The sequence below is a fragment of the Miscanthus floridulus genome, chromosome 1 (genome assembly GCF_019320115.1).
Source record: "Miscanthus floridulus cultivar M001 chromosome 1, ASM1932011v1, whole genome shotgun sequence".
Taxonomy (NCBI): domain Eukaryota; kingdom Viridiplantae; phylum Streptophyta; class Magnoliopsida; order Poales; family Poaceae; genus Miscanthus; species Miscanthus floridulus.
In genome coordinates, this window is record NC_089580.1 from 180,716,300 (window position 1) to 180,731,381 (window position 15,082).

The window sequence follows — 15,082 nt, forward strand, 5'->3', positions numbered from 1 at the left end:
GCTGATCGGTGCAAGCTGCTACCTCCGACTAATGGGATAACACGGGGCGCAACATCTTTCGTCTTTCGCTAGACTTCTGAAAGATGCCAGAATGAGTTACAGGGAATGCAAATAGAAATCTGATTATTCTACACCTGAAATTCTCCAGTAGCTTTTTTTTTTTTTTGAAATTCTCTAGTAGCTAGTTTCTTTCTTCCTCGCAAACTTACCGAGCCTCAAAACTAAATCGCAAACGAATTTTGACTGTATACTAGATACTGTATGGTCTATCATGAGTTCATTCCTCAAGGGACAAGGGGTAACTTTTCAGTGCCTCAGTGCTAGCGAAACTGAACACCGAAAGCTGCACGTGTCCCAGATTCAGTAAAATCCTCAGGAATATTGGCACTTCAAATCCTCAGTGCTAGCGAAACTGAACACCGAAAGCTGCACGTCTTCACACATTGACACAGCTGGAGACACTAGCCAATTTGCATGAAGTAAAATCCTCAGGAATATTGGCACTTTAAATTTACAGGAACCCGTTAGCGTTTAAACATCACGGGTATACAAGAATTTCCAAGCACTTTACCCGCCACTTGTTCCATGAATGCTTTCAGCACTACATAAAACTAGTACTTAACTGCTGACTAACAAGGGTGGTCAGTTAGACTGGACACACTAGCCAATTTGCATCCCATCCTAAAGGAACCAAAGAACCCAGAGAAAGGCTCACATTATTATTTCCACTCTAGCCTGCCAACACTCCATCATCATGGACTTCTTAGAGATTGACAAATAGCGAAGAAATCCGCTAGATGTACTAAGCTAGTAAGCATCGACTTCTCTAAAAAATTCTGAAGCTAATTACTCTTCATCGGAGAAAAATGATGGGAGATCCACAGTTTTTTTCCTTGACTTTCCACAATATACATGGACCTATACTTGATATAAGGGACAACAACAACAGCCAGCACTGAGTTGATCGGCCGGAACACGTCCCCCGGCCTGCCTCATCGTGGTATTGTGACGCTTCCGGTTCTCAAGTCACACCTTGATAATATGACTCTTCTGTTTGGCCATGCTTTGCATGGAATAAGGAGCACTGGGAATCACAGAGATGTATTATCTGAGCGGCTAGAAAATAATTGAAGATCATTCCACTAGAGTGACAAACAGTAGACTCCTTCAGGAAGATTTCCAGGGACTGCAAAAGACATGACATGTCTTTCAGGAAAAATTCTCCGAGGAGTCATTTCTGAAGCAGATGAACCCTCGACTGCTGCTGCATGGTTCCGGCCATGAAATCTTCCCAAACGATTTACAATAGAAATTCTCTCCAGATCTTGGCACTCCAGTTGCACATCTAGCATCGAGGCCCTCTTGTTCAAACTGTAACAAGAGGCAAATTGTGTTTCAGCCAAAAAGGAGGCAAATTGTGTTGATAAACAAATCGTGTTTGAGTTGAGCTTAATATAGATGTATTAGCACGAAACTAATTTAGGAATCCTCCTAGGATACAGGGCGTGATAGTTATTAGTTATCCAAATACAGGTGGGAACTGGTGTCAATGGCTCACGTGAAAATAAATATCATGACAAATGTAGCTGTAGGTGAAAATATAGTCAACACTGTTGGCTTGCACTTATACCAGCACTTTAAAATTCACTTCCAACTACAGGTGGAAACATGGGGAGAAAATTAGAAAGAAGAAAACATAGTTACAATTTCAAAATTATTTATTCAGCCATCCCCAGAGTACACTAGCAAACATATGAAGTGCAAACCTTTTGAGGTGCAAACAATGTCATTAAGCTTCAGATTTGGGTGCTAAACCAACAAGAACATTCTGGAGGAAAATTGACTTTTTAGTATGAGGTGCCGCAACATCCTTGGAAATTTCAGTTCAAAGCCAAAAATTTCTGTCTCATTTCCCTTTTCCTTTTGATTTATTATTTTCCAGAATTTTCTATTGGAACTTGAAACCCCATACATGGACATAGAGCCAAGAAGTGCATCTACTTCATAATGGTTTGGTGCCAAAACCAAAAGTGATAGCACAACAGCATCCTGAACAATAATTGTACTTTATTTCTTCCAAATTTCATTATAAAATTGTTAAGGCGTAAAAGTCAAGGGTACTAGTGTAATCTCCTAGTCTAGGATTTCCCTCTTGTGTCTCTCATGTACTATATATATAGTCTCCATTGGAATCCAATACAATTATCCAATTCAGTCTCTCTTATTTGTAACAAAAATAAATGGTGCTTCAACATTTCAAGGTCTCAGTCCAAGGTATGCTGGTGCTGCCAGAAATTCCAAGCAGTCAAAGGGATGTATTATAACAGCATTCTTAAACATAAATGCGTCAAAGCAGTAATGTTGCCAAAAATGTGTAAGGATTTTTTTTTTTTTTTTGGTTAGTAGTATCATTTCTGTCTCATTTCCCTTTTCCTTTTGATTTATTATTTTCCAGAATTTTCTATTGGAACTTGAAACCCCATACATGGACATAGAGCCAAGAAGTGCATCTACTTCATAATGGTTTGGTGCCAAAACCAAAAGTGATAGCACAACAGCATCCTGAACAATAATTGTACTTTATTTCTTCCAAATTTCATTATAAAATTGTTAAGGTGTAAAAGTCAAGGGTACTAGTGTAATCTCCTAGTCTAGGATTTCCCTCTTGTGTCTCTCATGTACTATATATATAGTCTCCATTGGGATCCAATACAATTATCCAATTCAGTCTCTCTTATTTGTAACAAAAATAAATGGTGCTTCAACATTTCAAGGTCTCAGTCCAAGGTATGCTGGTGCTGCCAGAAATTCCAAGCAGTCAAAGGGATGTATTATAACAGCATTCTAACATAAATGCGTCAAAGCAGTAATGTTGGGGAAGATAAAGAACCATATACCAATGAGAACCATTACAGCCATTAGCCATCGCATACCTTATAAAGTCATTTTCCATCTTCCGGATTCTTCCAACAAAGACTTCCACGGCCTTTGACACTTTGTCTTCCATTTTCTTAGCACTTGTTGTTTGTTCAGATGGGCTAGTCCATGATAGAGTAAAATGTTCAGATGGGCTAGTCCATGATAGAGTAAAATCAGGAAAATGAGCATTTGAACAATAAGGTGGTCCAGACAAGCATGTCCTTCATGCTCATATAAAATAATAAGCAAAAGCACATAACAATAATCATTTTTTTGGGAGACTTACTTATTTTCATCCTCCACGGGAGAGCAAGAGTTATATAATGATGATGATGCCATGCTGCACGCATCCCTTAGTGTCAGCATTGATAGAGTGTATGTCGCACTTTCGTAAGCAGACACAGCTTGTGCTCTCAGAATGGGTGCTGGTATAGCAGGGAGAAGTTGCTGAATCAACTGGGTTGTCAAAATTAGCCTCTTCCGCGGTAAATAATTTAAAGGAGCATCGTCTGGAGTTTCTGACTCATCCTGTTCCAGAATTTAGTTCAACGTCAAGATAAATCTCTTGAACCAATATGGACAAGAACTGAAATAGCAGAATCGTAAAGTTGTACTAACCTTCTCAATTAACCGATTAGCTGCCCAAGCCCAGTCCATCTCAAATGTGCTGTGAATAAAGTACAGGTTTTCATGTTTGTAAGCACATCAGAACCATATAAATGAAAACAATTCAATCAAGGAATAAAGATAAAGGAAAGTCACAGGAACTGGTGGTAGAACTTAATAACAACTTAAGCATAGAATGTGTCCACACATTACTGGAACCTGCAGCATGAGTTATAATGTTTACCTGATGTTCCTCAATTTTTGTGGGCTTTCAATTATTTTATGCCAAGAAACAAGTGCGGAGTCCATAGCTTTACGCTTCTTAGGCCTTCTCATCATTGAAGATACTTTTACATTGGAAGGAACCAAAGCTTCCATTCTTGTTGATGGGAGATGATGCCCAGGCCTAACAGATTGGCCAGATTCAACTCTATTTTCAGCAGGGTTATTATTTTCATTGTTCCAAGAAGCTTTCGGAAAATTATATGGCAAAGCCATGGGCTTCTGCGCGTTGAGCATAGCAACACTCTGACCATTTCTATAGTTTCCGTAATGTCCAAACCAAGAAGGTGCCATTTGAGGGTTTATCCTTGGCCTCTCACTTCTTTCAACAGAATTTGACGTTGCACTTGTGCCCATAGGCTGAACTTGATTCTGATTATCATTTTGTGCAGTAACCATACCAGGAGACGGGCACTCTCCAGAAGGAAGCTGAGAAGGTACATTAGGATTTCTCTCCTCACTCCTTGAAGCAAAACTCAGCATTTTCATGTCTGAAGTGAATGACCCTGGGACACCAGGGCTTCCAATGTTATCTGCAGACGATTTGGTTGAATTATTGGCTACATGAGCAAACCTCTGACCAGACTTCCAGTCAATCTGTGAAGCATCAGGACCAATATCAGGTCTTGTCATCTTTCCAGCTAAACTGCCTGGATCAATATCCGTATGCCTCAAGGCTTGCATTTGATGTAAAAGAGAGTAATTTTGCTGCTGAATGTTTGAAGGTGCTGGGCTTCCATGTAAAACAATGCCACCACTATTATTAGCACTATTGTGGGAAGCATTCATAGCCTGAAAATTAGCTCCTGGGATCTCCCCATGTTTAGCACCAAGGATGCCTTGCTGACGCAACTGTGCAAAGGATGAAACAGCATTGATGGAATTCCCATCTGAAGAAGGCTTCTGCAAGGATTCATTACCTCCTGTTACGGTAGTTCCTGCCGACTCTAGGTTTGCCTTCTGGGAAGATGCTAACACTGCATCACTATCAGCAGCTTGTTTTGGATCTTGATTCTGTGAGTTCGCCGAACTTGTTGCAATATCTGATGGAGTTGCTGCCCTCTGCCCTTGATCATCTGCCTTCTGAGAGCTCCATAAGTTGGAAGCTGCAGCATTATTTGGAAACATCATAGACTGAAGGATGTTGGGTGTAATCTTGTTAGCTTGCATACCAGCTAGGCGCTGTGCTGATATGTTTGTCCATACATTCTTGAACACTGTTGCGGAGTTGCTTTGCTGAGGCTGCTGCTGCACCATGGGTGCAGGACCAGATCTATCATCTGCCACAGGATACTGTTGGCCTGAACTTAATTGGGGGAAACGTGCAATTGGTTGCCCAGTATTTTCTGTTTCTGAACTGTGAAATGGTGAAGATTGAGAGTTTTGATGCTGAGGAGTCAATGACTGGCTAGGGGTGGAAGGTAGCTGTGTGCGGTCATCATCTTGTACTGAGTGGTCAGATTGCTTGCCATCAGCATTAGTCTGACTAGACCATAAATTACCCGAATTTGATTGGCGTTGGGATGGTGGAGCCAGTCTCAACCCAAATCCTTGCAAAGAGGAATGGTTAAGTTGTTGCTGGGCAGAAACAACGCCAAGGGAATTGTTGGGTATGTCAGCAACCACATTGCTATTTCTTGAGTTATCCACCTTATGAAGAAGCTGAAGCATATGTTGACTACAGAAAACATATATTCATCAGGCTCCTTATGAAAAAAAAAATAGCATGAGATGGCTACAGATGCTGGACGGACTACTTAAGTCAAGAAAGAACTCCCATAGAACAGAGCTACTGAACACTGCAAAACATCACAGTAGAATACAGAACATGAATATTTGAACATCCAGAAAGATTATGGACTGCTAGTTCAGCATACGGCAAAAGGTAACACACAGAGTGACAAGTACGGCAGACATTTAGGTAAACCTCTCCAGTACTAATGGAAATCAATAATGTAGCCTATGAACAGAAGCAGTTTCATCATGACAGAAAGAATTAAATGCAGCTGTGCAATAAATGAAGCAGGAACTGAAGCCTCACATTACCAACTAGATGTTAAAAAAACTATTATGGATTGACCTGGTTCAAAGCATTAAATGAAGTAGGGAGTACCTGTTTTGAACTGCTCTATTCTGAGACAGACCAGTATCAGCTCCTCCAAAAGGTAATGCACTGGAGCTGTTAGGAAGACCATGTCGAGATTGAAGTTGTTCCTGTGCCATCATCATTTTCTACAAATAAGGGAATTGCCTCATGAACAAGAATGTGTAATGATACAGAAGAGAATGAACAAAAAAATATCAAGCACAGCAGTCATGGAGATGAAATAGGAGCATACCTCACTAACTGAAGGCATATTATTGGAAACATGGGAGTTTGTGCCAAAATGATGCTGCAGATTATTCCGCATCCGAGGTGGAAACAGATTATTTGAAACTGGATTGCCTGGAGATGGGCCAATGTTCATTCCAGAGCTCCCCATAGCACGATTCTGCAACATGTAAGATCCCATTGCTTGCTGACTAGACTGACCTAAATTTTCGGATTCCTTCCCAGCAAATACAGAATGCCTTCTGGGAGCAGAATCACTTGTTATGTGTTGTCCATGGTTTAAAATGTGTGTTTGCCTTTCATTAGGGGTTGCATTTAGATATTCCTGGTTAAAATCACCTGGTCTTTGTTCTGCGCTTTTTCCTGGTGATTCAGAGGTCTCTGGAGCTCTATGTGCCATATTATGGTTCATGCCAATTTGCTCACCACTCCGACTAGTGACCATCTGATAATGATCTTGTGTCATCATTGGCATGCTTGAGCTCATCATGCTAATATTTTTACCATCTGAACTTTCATGAGTAGTGCTTACATCAGACTTCCTCTGCTGAAGTCTCTGGACTGAATTCGCATTACCTCCAGTTGACTTCCAAGAGTTCTCGTAGCTATTAAAGACATTTTGGCTATTGTGCATGTCTTGTCCAAGCGCATTGTTAGCTTTCCAGTCATTTTGGTTATTACTGGACTCTCTGTTGATATTGTGATCAGGCTGTATTTTGCTGTGACATCCAAAATCCATGTACACCAGGTGGCGTAGCATGCACACCAGTTGACTGCAAATTATTTCTGAGCAGTTCAGTCTTTTGATGCGGCCAAATTCCATTTGCTAGGTGCGCTTGTTCTTGCCTTCCATCAGACTGAATTTGTTTTAAGCCCTGCTGAAAGTACCCATTGTTCACTTCAGAAGTTGATTGATGATTGTTAACAAGAGCAGTAGGAGATTCATGAGCCATATGGTCCCTTCGCTCGAATGGAGGCCTTATGGCATGCTGAAAACTGGCAAGATTTGGGTTATTCATTGTTCCATCAGCATAGCTGGACGATGGCGAAGGACGTGCATTTTCTAGGTTTGCACTGCTTAGCCCAGTAAGCTTATTATCATCGCGGCCTGATAAAGTTGCATTGTTAGCCATCACCTGCTCACTTTTATGGAAACTCAAGCCACTCCACTCTTCTTTGGGACTATTTTCACTGGTTGTAGACTGGAGAGCTTCCTGCATAAGGGCACTCCAGCTACCGCTCTGTAGAGATGAGTAGCCACCACCATAATTATCATTGTCCAAAGAATTGCCATTATCATTGTCACCCCTCAACAAAGCTCCCCAGTTGCTATCCTCATCGCTCCCAAATAAGATTTTCTCCTCGGTAGGGTCAAGGCTAGCCCCACGACTTGTTTGCCCTACCTGCATTGCTGATTTCTCTTGCATGCCCACTTGAAGATCAACTTGGTTTGACCTACCATGAAAATCTTGGGTTTGAAAACCATGTTGTAGTTGATTCATTGTAACCGGACTGCCTGCCCTGATATTATCACCTTGACTTTGCATCAGACTGTTATTTAAGAAACCCCCTTTTCCACGAAAATTATGCATCAAACTGGCGGTACCTTGCATATGAAGACCATGTTCATTCATTGAAGAGTTGAATGGTCTGGATGTCTTTTCTGACTGATCTGAACCAACCCTTGCCAATGCACTCTGAGGATCAGCAGGAATCCCTAAAAATTGGGAATACTGGTTTCCAGGCCCTCTGCTGCTAGTAGCATGCATTGGATAAAAAGATTGATCCACTTGGTGGGTAGCTAATCCCATTGGTCTCATCGATTGATTCTGAGCATTCGCCAACATTGAACCATTCATGAAATTGCCCACACCGGGAGCACCAACAATCTGATCCCAATTTGTGCTACCATTATTCAACATTTGGGAGTTATTCGTCAAATTCGGATCACCACCGGTAAAATTATGTGGCCATGCAGAATTCATGGCCTCATTGTTGACCATTTCATTTGACATTGTCGACAATTGATCAGCAGGCAAAGGTTTTGCAGGAGCATGAAACTGTCCAAAAGAGGGCTGCATCCTGGCTCCATGATCAGACTGCTGTAGTTGTTGCTGCCTCTGAAACTCCTGCAACTGCTTGAACATCATCTGCTGCTGCCACATCTGAAAATCATTCTCACCCGCATGCTGTGTGGGGTGAAAATGTGACATTCCTGGAGCTGTCCCTAAGGGTCTAATGCCCGTGAAAGAGTGGCCAATTTGCAGTTGATAGTTCCCAAACTTTCATATCATATATAGAACTATAAGCAGCTTTCACAACTGTTTGCTTCTATGCTGAGGAAGATAAACCCACAACAAACTACACTACCCAGAAGTTCACCCTGGGCTGGAAAAATAAACTAGCTGCAAGCAATCTGAAATTGTGTCCGTCCTCTAATCCGCCAGAGACTGCAAATGTGGAAGAATCATTGTATCAAACGATTATTGATATATAAGTACGTAACAACCAAAGAAACAAGCCATATCCTAGCTGCATAAAATCATCTCAATTCAGGAGAATCCACAAGACCACAAGCTATACAAGCAAGCTACATTAGTATATTAAAGAAATTCATGAGCAACAGATGCATACAAGGTAATGGCAGAACACAGCATCTAAGTACAACAGATGTTCCCAAATTTGTGCCAGCACTATGTTATTGATTTATAAAAAGATTAATGCCATAACTTGAAGATAAATAATTAAGTTTCCAAACCAACAATGAATAGCAAAGTGGATCTCCTCTTGCTTAAAAGATAGAAGCATAGTTAATAAATGAGACACATGCTTTAATGCAGGTGTGCACAAAAGCACACACAGGTCAGACGAGAGCAGTCATAAAAATTCGCAGTGGTAGAACTCCAATTGAAAAAATGAGCTTATGATTTGATGTCTAAAAAGCCTTGATTGTAACTGATGATGTCAATTAAGCTTAACGTAGGTGGCAACTTGCAAGTGAAGTAAACTAGTGCAATCAGTGACAAGGAACAAGAGCTTCATACAATTCATGAGCAAGAACTTGAGTATCCTAGGGCTCCTCATCAATACTAGTGGCCATACTTTGACAGGCACAGGAATGAAGAATTATAAAAGCACAAAAAAAGATATAAAGGCTTTCACTATTAGCATAGGCTTCTCTCACTTCACAAAATGACAGGAAACTGAATTAGCAGCCAATACCCACCTATGACCTCAGCAAAAGAATAGAACACCCACACAGCACAATAACTACATCCGAGTGTTCACAAATGGAAACTACAAACGACAAGCTCGTTGGACTACACTTGAAAACCAGCTACAGTTCATAACACAGAACACTTGGGGCACAAAATCAAGCAAATACAAGAGGAAGTGTAGTTAAAAAATGTCAACAGTTGAAGAAGCACCACTCCATACACCTGTTGAGGCCAAAGATCCAGACTTTTGGCCCCTTAAACACGGGATGCAGCTGCCTAAGACTTTTAAGATGAAGAAGAAACAGAAAGGAAGCAGTTTTGAGCACTGCCGCGTCCACTAGACGAGACACTAAGAGCTCAAAGTTCTAAGGAGCCGTGAAAGCAAGAAGGCCGCTGAAAAAAAAAAGGGGGGGAGAAAACAGGAACAAAGCGTGCGGCATCTACAGAGGCATCCCTAAATCCCCACGCTTCTCCCCAACTAGGAGACGCCCAAATCCCAGCGCACGCGGCAAGGAGCAGCTCAAGCTAAGCAAGCCTAAACGCTCCAAGAGCCAGCTTGTAGCGAGAGCCTCAGCTCGGGTGACCTGAAACCCAAGCTTGAATCCACCAAACCCCAGCCCCGCACGCACAAATTACCCACTAAAACCTAAAATTTAGCATCCCGCCGAGCACCGGCGACCAAAACGCGGCGAGATCGAGCAGCACTGGGCTCCCAATTTCCCCAACCGCACAGATCCCCCGGAGAAAAAGCCCGCACCATTATCCCCCTCAAAAAATCCCCAAACCCGATCACGTCACGGACCCTCCGGGCGAGGCCCCGCCCGCCCGATTCACCACCCTGCAGACGCACACCCGGGGAGAGACCCCGCGAATTCCGGCCCGATTCGGGCGAGACCTACCTCGATCAGCGCGGCTCGGCGCGACGGCGTCTGGATCGGGATCGGCGGCGCGGCGCGACCCGGGCTTCTCCCGCAGCCTCCCGCGGCGGTGCGAGGGCTAGGGTTAGGGTTTCCCGCGGCGGAATGGCGAGGGTCTCGAGCTCCACAGCGCGAGCGAGCCAGGAGAAAGAGAGAGAGGGCGCAGGCGAGGCGAGCGAGCGAGCCAGGAGAGAGAGCGCTACAGAGCTGTAGCTCGTGGAGAGGGGGGGGTGCAAGATAAAGCGTGGCGTACTGGCCCTGCGAAGGTTTCAACGAAGGCGCGTCCGGTCCGGCTCGCCCGATGGGCCCGGTTCGGCCTGGACCGGAAGCGGGTGATCCCGGCCGTCCATCTGCGGTCGGCGCAGGGGCGTGGGTTGTTGGATCGAGAGCGTGGGTGACGGCGCGGGGCTGACGGCGTTAGGGGAGAAAAGGGACCGGGTGGAGGGGGGTGGTGGGGGTAGGAAAGAGAGGTGTGAAAGAGCCATCGGGATGGGAGCCCGCCAGTAAAGTGGCGAGTATAAATGAGGGGATAGGTTGGTTTTAACTTTTAAAGAGGGAGGTTGTTTGATGGTGTTGAGCGTGTAGTAAAACATTAATTTTTACTTCACCCCGTGTATATACAGATATTTGGCGAAGACATAGGGCTTGTTTGGTTGATGATTTGTCTAAGTTGTCTGGCCCAAGCATCACTCTATAGAGTTGGATTTTTGCTGCCAGGGGTTCAGGCCATATCTAATTGGCTCAGGATCCCAACCAAACACGCCCATACTCCTTGGTAAAGAAAAGATTTGGTGTGTGGGCATGATGGACTCTAGAGATATACACATGGTTTAACCATAAATTATATATTTATATTATTACATGTAGGCGTAATCATTTTTTGTTTATTTGAAAAATCATGAAAGTATAGTTCAATATAAACTTTCATGTTTCTAAACTATATATTTTTTGTGATTTATTGATCATGAAAAAGATTTAAAATTTCAATTGCACCTTAAAGGTCTAGAGAAAGTATGCAAATGAATTGTAGAACTTTTTTTGTTACTCACTCCTATTACAAAAGTATTTTATTTTAGGTTTTCTAGTGGTCAGTTCTTTTTAACAATGACTATGGATACATAACGAAATACACTTATTGGCGGTGTAGGACAGACTCTGCTACTTTGCTAGATTCATAAAAATGCTTTAAAAATATTTATGTCATTTTTATTTGAAATGTCATTTTATCATAGAAATTACTAGTAAAAATATAGGTGTTTTGTGGTCTATTGATCCCTAAACATCATGTGGTCGAATGTAATAATTTGATATAAATTCAAGCACTTATGCTGATTCGGGAGTCAATGAAATTGGGCCGGCAGAAACCACCACAAGGGAATCAATGAAAACAAATAGTTAGGATGCCTCACATACGTCCAGTACTCACTCCATTCCAATAGTTCATCTATGACCTTGGGAGAATACGTCTCACCATGTTTGTCCATTGGGGAACATCATGAATGTATCTATTGCAATGTTTCTATCCTATACCTCCAATCAAGTTATCTGAAAGAAGAGAAGTTGTTAAATCGTACAATCTTTATACCCTGACTACACTCAATGATTATTAGTACTGATCTTTTGTCAGCAAGCAAAACATGCAAGTACATTTAGGGGGGGGGGGGGGGACAATTAATGTCCTTGAATTGGTGTGCACTATAAAAGAAACCTAAAGTGATCCTAAGAACTACAACAACTTACATAAATATATATTTGTATGTGTAGTAACTATATGAAGTAGGGAATCATAACGACATTACGACTTCTATCATGTAGTAGAAAGACGTGCACATAAGCATGGGTATAAATGGACAGAAGACTCCACAATTGAGATATGGAGTAGATGCCTTCTCGTGGTTACTACACTATGAATATGGCACATGAAGTATCTTTGCTCCCAAACACTAAGAATGTACATCAAATGTCACTGTATCTTTATAGGTACTGTACTAGCTAAGGTAATATAGGACCTAGTAAGTTTCCCCCCCCCCTGCATACATTAGAATCTAGCTAGCAAAATGCCTTAAATAGACTCCCTTCTATTATATAACACACCAAAGCGGTAGGCGAGCTTCTGCTGAGTGACTCGCAGTCACTAAAAATAAGCCGGCCGGTAAACCAGTTTACTCAGTTGGTTACTCACATCCGGGAGCACATACTCCAAATGATTGAAAGGTCAGACGGACCTAGAGTACCTCTCTTACTCCTGTCTTATTATCCAAAGTGAAAAGGTGAAAACAAAAGCTGGTCTTGACCTCATCCCTATGATAGATACTCCCAGCAGTAGCCGTATGCAATCTGTCAAAGAAGGAAGCAGTCAGCCAATGGGAGAGGTTATTATTATCATACTCCACGACACTCCACGACCACATCTGTCTGCTGTTCTGTTCACGGCGGTTGCTGCTGCCCCCACTGCTAAAGTACAACGCTTTTTCCATCTCGTCATCAAATCTCACACGGTCACATGACCTTGGGACTTGGGGAGCTTGTAGTAGGCCTGTACTGGCCTGTACCGACTCGGAACATTCCCTGGACGCCAGAGGCCAGGGCCATGCCGTGCCAAAGCATCTGCACCTGTGTGCAGTTACTAACAGTTACCAGCAGTAGTGGCGGCAGCCGGCCGGAAGCAGTACTAGATAGGGCACTGCTACGAGACAGGCCGGCATGCATGCATGCCGACGCCAGGATGTGGTAGGAAGGGGGGGGGGGGGGGGGGGGGGGGGGGGGGGGGGGGCTGTTTCTGTAATTCTGTTGCATCCCCGCAACTGCCGAGCTTAATTGCATGCACTGTCCGTGTCCGGCTCCGGCGCCCACAGACAAAAGCGGCGGCACGCCACGCGGGTGCACGGGCACGGGACAAACCCCGTGCGCACGCACGCGCTGCGCTGCAGTGCTGCAGCACACCGGCTGGCCGCCGTCTGGCAGATCGGCGTCTGCATGCAGCAGTGCACAGCAGTCAGCGGCCACCAGTCACCAGGCAGTGGCGCGTTCCATTTCCCAACGCCCGGCCGCGACGCCTAGCCGCCGAGCCGTGCGCGTCCGCGTCACACGCCACTGGATCGATCTCCACGTACTCGCTCCAAGATTCCTGGGCAAAGCGACACCTCTGCCGCCTACGCTACGCGTCCCTTTCCCATCCCGTGGCCGTGGGGAAAAAAACATGGGCGACCTCACCTCACCCAGCAGCCACACATCTGCATGCGTGCGTGTAGTCAAGTGTATGTACTAGATGCCGGCCGGCCCTTTTCTTTCTGTCTGCCTTTTTCCGTTGCTCGTGCGAGAGCATTAAAAATGCTGACCCGAGAGTGAAGGAGATCTGCAAAGTGGACGGGAATTGATAATCTTGTCACGTCATGTGTCATGGCGCCAGCCATTTCCCCAGCCCTTTTTGTTGTACTTTGCGCAAGTGACGAGAGGATCTAGGAGAATAATATCCGCTTATCCATCTATTCCCGGCCTCTGATTGGGGAAGGCAAGGGCAGCCAGCCAGCCAGCACACCCTTTCCTTTCATAGTTCACAAGTTGCCTTGCCTCCAAAATCCAAAATAAAAAAAAAACCGCGTCTGAGGTTGACTTGCCGATCGAGCTACCTTTTTCATCAGAAACTGAAAAGCTTGCTGATTTGGACACCAGACCAGAGACAGAGATCCTGGCCTCCTGGCAACTGGCATTTTAGTCCTTGTAGCACCACTGCACCAGTCAGTACGCAAGCAAAGGAACACGGGACCTTTCCAGTTTTAAAGCCCCCACCTGGGCGCCATAATTAACAAAGGGATTCTCGTAGCTGCAGCAGCCAACAGCAGCACCCCGTGCGTGCGTGCACGAGACCACAGACCAGCCGGACTTTGATTGCGCTTTCCGACGACGACGACGACGTGGCCACCAGTTGCTGGGGATCCGGGAACCCTGACGACCCTGCCTGCCTGACCCTGACGGCGACACGGCGACGCAGGCAGGTGGTGCCTGCTGGCTGCTGCCCCCGTGTGTCATCGGCAGGCAGAGGCAGATGAGATCGGCACGCATGACCGCAGAGTCCCACAGCAGACAGCACCTGCAGGTTGTTTTCTTCGAAAACAACATTGAAAAAGGGCCACAAGTGGAGGCCGAGGCGGACAGGCAGCAGGAACATTCCGGCATTGATTACTGCAGGGTACGGCTGCGATTGACCTGCTCTGCTCGTGATGGGGCCCTCCCTGCATCTGCATGCCGCTGGTCGCCGCGTCGCTTGGCCGGCATCATTCCATTCCATATTCCCCCTCGGACAGAGAGCGATAGATGCGTCACTGCGTGTGCGTGTGGTCGCAACGGTGGTCTTGGTCATACTCATGTCATGACATGTGAGCCCGGGAAAAACTATGCCTTGTGGTGGTACTCCTATTTGTTTATAGCAGCAGCCAACAGGCCAGCAGCGTCACCCTCTCCTAGTCTCCCTCTGTGCCTCGCAGTCTGATTAGTCATCACGGGGAGACAGACAGGCAGATCGGGTAGAGAGAGACACTGCATTGGCCGGTCAGTGCTAGACTCACCTAGTCACCTGACCGGTACCGGCTGACCTGCCCAGAATCGGTTTCGTTACTCGCACAAATTAATTATCAATGCAGGGCTGACGGACAGGTCGTCTGGACTCTGAAGCAAGGATCAGCAGCACTGCTGCTAGTGAGCTAGTGAGCACATGTTCGTTAGTTTGACTGGTGTCCTGGGTACGTGAGGGAATATTGTACCGGTATAATAATCCTACAAGTCGTTTTGAAAGGAACAGAGATAACGAT

General features: G+C 44.7%; 1 pseudogene; it reads right to left on the reverse strand.

Annotated features, from left to right (window-relative positions):
• Window positions 1-469: 469 nt before the first annotated feature.
• LOC136550127 (uncharacterized) lies at window positions 470-10,496 on the reverse strand (annotated as a pseudogene).
• Between the last annotated feature and the right edge of the window lie 4,586 nt (window positions 10,497-15,082).